The sequence below is a fragment of the Lissotriton vulgaris genome, chromosome 2_2 (genome assembly GCF_964263255.1).
Source record: "Lissotriton vulgaris chromosome 2_2, aLisVul1.2, whole genome shotgun sequence".
Classification (NCBI taxonomy): domain Eukaryota; kingdom Metazoa; phylum Chordata; class Amphibia; order Caudata; family Salamandridae; genus Lissotriton; species Lissotriton vulgaris.
The window spans coordinates 113,554,310-113,558,567 of NC_141688.1; the positions used below are offsets into that span (position 1 = coordinate 113,554,310).

Below are 4,258 nucleotides of genomic sequence, written 5' to 3' on the forward strand. Positions count from 1 at the left end.
TACTTATAAAAGCAATGGGCTGGTCATGACCATCAATATTCAGCTGAGATAGAACAGCTCCCACACCCAACTCAGAAGCATCTTTTTGGACAATGAAAGGTTTGGAGTAGTCTGGACTCTTGAGAATAGGTTCAGTGCACATGGCCTGCTTTAGGTCATCGAATGCCTTTTGACAGCTAACTGTCCACTGAACTTTCTTTGGCATTTTCTTACTTGTCAGGTCATTAAGTGGGGTCACAATGGTCCCATAATTTCTGACAAATTTCCTATAGTAACCAGACAGGCCCAAGAAAGCTCTGACCTGTGTCTGGGTGGTTGGAGGAGCCCAGTCCTTTCTGGCCTGTATCTTGCACTCCAATGGTTGAACCTGGCCTCCACCTACAAGGTGGCCCAGGTACACAACCTGACTCTGCCCTATCTGGCACTTGGTGGCCTTGATAGTGAGGCCTGCCTTCTGCAGGGCCTCCAAAACTTTCCTCAGGTGGATCAGGTGATCCTCCCAGGTGGAGCTGAAGACAGCAATATCATCTAGATATGCTGCACAAAAGTCATCCAACCCAGTGAGAACTTGATTCACCAACCTTTGAAAAGTGGCAGGTGCATTTTTCAAATCAAAGGGCATCACCACAAACTGGTAATGACCTTCTGTAGTAGAAAGTGCTGTTTGGGCTTTGGCATCATCAGCTAACCTGATTTGCCAATAACCAGCTGTTAGGTCAAATGTACTCAAGAATTTGGCAGAAGCCAATTTATCTATGTGTTCATCTGCTCTAGGTATTGAATGGGCATCTGTCTTAGTGACAGCATTGAGACCCCTGTAGTCTACACCAAACCTCCTTTCTCTCTTACCATCCTGGGTGTGAGGTTTTGGCACTAGAACTACAGGACTAGCCCAAGGGCTCTCTGAGGGTTCAATGACTCCCAATTCCAACATCTTTTGTACTTCTTGCTTTATGCAGTCCCTGACGTGGTCAGGTCGCCTGTAGATTTTACTCTTTATAGGCAGACTGTCACCAGTGTCCACCTCATGGGTGCACCAGTTTGTCTGACTGGGTGTCAGAGAGAACATTTGTATAAAGGATTGAAGAACCTGTTTGCAATCCTTTTGCTGATGCTCAGAGAGGCTGTCAGAAAAGACTACACCATCTACTGACCCATCATCAGGGTTCTGAGTGAGCAGGTCTGGGAGAGGGTCACTCTCTTCCTCCTGTCCCTCATCTGTGGCCATGAGCAAGCTCATGTCCTCCCTGTCAACAAATGCCTTGAGCCTGTTCACATGAAGTACTCTGTGAGGGCTCCTGGGAGTTCCAAGGTCCACCAGGTAGGTGATCTCTCCCTTCTTTTCAATGATCTGAATTGGAGGATGGCCCTGCTGCATACTTCAAAATGCATCAATACCTTGAAAAGCGTCTTGATGGAAGTACTAATCATTAAACATAACACGCACCAAACATAAAGACCTCGAGCCAAGGTTACTCCACAATGATTTGCACATTCTGGGGGTCCCGGATTCCATGACTGTTAGACTGATGGAACTGTTTGTAGAAAAGATGCTCCACATTCTTGTTTGGCATAGACAACCTATCATCTATGTCCCTAGTGGAAAGGGTGCTTCGATCCCTGGGTGTTTGCCCTCTTCCAGCAGCACCATCTAAACCTATCATAGCGCGGGTGCTAAATTCTAGGGTCCGGCACGCTATTTTTCAGCAGTCAATTTCTGTTCAAAATTCACAGCAGGCCTTCCTTACATCCTTACATGCCAGCGACATAATACTGTAAAAGGAGTATTCTGTGGTTAACCAAAACCCTGTTCTGAGAGAGATAATTAAATCTGGACAATTCTTTGGACTTCAAATTAACTGGGATAAGTCCATGATGGTCCACTGACGTGCACTGTATCCCAATAAATTATAAACTTCCCCATTTTTTGGTGTCATAATCCAACACTTTATCTTGGTAAACATATATACCGAGACTCTGCACTAGTTTTACATGCTAACTATGGCCCAACACTCCACAAACTCAAGCAGCAGATACAACACTAGGCTCCTCTCATTCTTTCTCTGTCATAGCAGGCGTTTCCTCCCCAGACTGCTTTACCTACTTGTAATTGCTCCACTGCCCCTTACAAACACCTTTTTCAGCACAATCTGCTCCATTCGTATTACTTTTGCATGGGCCAACAAACAGGCTAGAATACGTTGAGCCATGCTGATACAACCTTACTGCAGGGATGGAATGGTAACCCACAATTTAGAGTATATTACTTCATCTCCCAATCCAAATATTTCTTTCACTGGATTCACCCAGCATTTCATCTTCTCTCACATACTCACGAGAAATGTATAGCAGGCACCACTCCTTTGATCGAATGTATGAGGGCCCTAAAATACCATTACACTATTGTATAGTAGTTGGTAAGTGATTCCCATTTGGGAGGTGAGTAAGCCACCGCGTCATGATAAAATAAATACTTTTTGATTACAAGTGCTAAACATCCTATATTACATGTCTTGAAATTCGTCAATTCATTAGGTAAGCATTCTAAATTTTTCAATGAAGTAGATTAATCATCTATTTGTATATAAAATCATCTTGAAGATCTGCACAGCCAACAAGCGCTTCGCCGCTTTTGATGCGCAGGCCTGAGGTCTGTTCAAGGTTTTCTTGTTTCACTGATTCGTCCTGTATTTTGTAAGAAAAGGTTCTACTTCCGAACAGCTTCTTACTGTCAACAAGGGGGTCGGAGAGGTGGAATTGGGAAATAGAGGTACAACACTCATTATCAGTCAGATCAAGTCTCCGATTGGTCCAACATTATTTATGCTCCAATTGGTTCCCAAAGATGGGCACCAGCCGCGGCCGCTGCAGGTAAGAGTGGTGGGGAGGTGGGGCCAGGTGAGGGGGGATTTCGAGAGATGACCATGAGGGAAAATTAAATAAATAAATAATTTCCCCTTGTGGTCATCTCTCAAAACCCCCACCTCACCTAACCCCACCTCTCCTACCTGTAGCAGCCGTGGCTGGAGACGACCCTTTGAATGCACACACAGTTGACCATTTCAGTCAAATAACTTTTTTACTATTTACATCCTTCTATTTCTCGAAATTCTCTTTTGGCTAATTGACTCGAGACTGCACCATCAAGGGCGATGAGTTCAAAGACATTGGGAACCAGTAATCACATCAGATAAAATTCAATGGATTTGAGAATATGAATTCTAAAATGAGGAACACGTGTAGTTTTACCTCCTTCTAAATGTTATTGTTTTGCTTCTTCCAGAAACCTACTTTTTTTTTTTTTTCATTTTTTTTTCTGAACAGAAATAAAGGCATATTTTAGCTGCATATTTATCGCGTCCCGATGGTGACCTGCCACACTCTGATGAGGTTATCTGTGTACCCAGCAAACAAAGTCTGCCCATCTGCAGACCATGCCAGCGAGGTACATTGAGGTGGTTCAGCTTTACTACTGTTGCTGATCACTTCCTGCTTCAGTTCGTCCACAATAATCTTCCCCTCCAGATCCCAAATCTTGATGCTGGGGCCAGTGGCCGCACACAGCCAGTAGCGGTTGGGGCTGAAGCACAAAGCATTGATGGTGTCTCCACTATCTAGGGTGTACAGGTGCTTGCCCTCATTCAGATCCCACAGCATGGCCTGTCCGTCCTTTCCGCCAGAGGCACAAAGCGAGCCGTCAGGGGAGACTGTGACCGTGTTCAGGAAGCCAGTGTGTCCAATGTGGTTGGTCTTCAGCTTGCAGTTAGCCAAGTTCCACACCTTGACCATCTTGTCCCAACCACAGGATACAATGATGGGGTTACTGCTGTTTGGCGAGAAGCGGACACAGGAAACCCATTCAGAGTGGCTCTCCTCCTCCATCTTCGGTGCGCTGCATACCTGCACGGTGTACTTGCATACTCCAAGTGTGTTCCACAGCTTAATGGTCTTATCCCGGGAGCCAGAAACAATCTGACGGTTATCAGCGGAGAAGGCAACACTCAGAACATCCTTGTTGTGGCCCACGAAGCGGCGGGTGGTGGTGCCTGTAGTAAGATCCCACAACCTCAAGGTGCTCCCCGTGCTCCATCCGACTCCATCCTCCCCGCGCGCCGTCCCTCCTGGCCAGCCGCTGCCATGTCTGAGCAGATGACCCTTCGGGGTACCCTTAAGGGTCACAATGGATGGGTGATGCAAATCGCCACCACTCCGCAGTTCCCCGACATGATCTTGAGTTCTAGCCGGGATATAAGTGTAA

At 46.0% G+C, this 4,258-nt stretch overlaps 1 pseudogene across 1 annotated transcript; it reads right to left on the reverse strand.

Moving 5' to 3' along the window:
• Positions 1-3,313: 3,313 nt before the first annotated feature.
• Positions 3,314-3,882, reverse strand: LOC147729117 (small ribosomal subunit protein RACK1 pseudogene; annotated as a pseudogene). Its single transcript, XR_015309196.1, has one exon. The product of XR_015309196.1 is annotated as a small ribosomal subunit protein RACK1 pseudogene (transcript).
• Between the last annotated feature and the right edge of the window lie 376 nt (positions 3,883-4,258).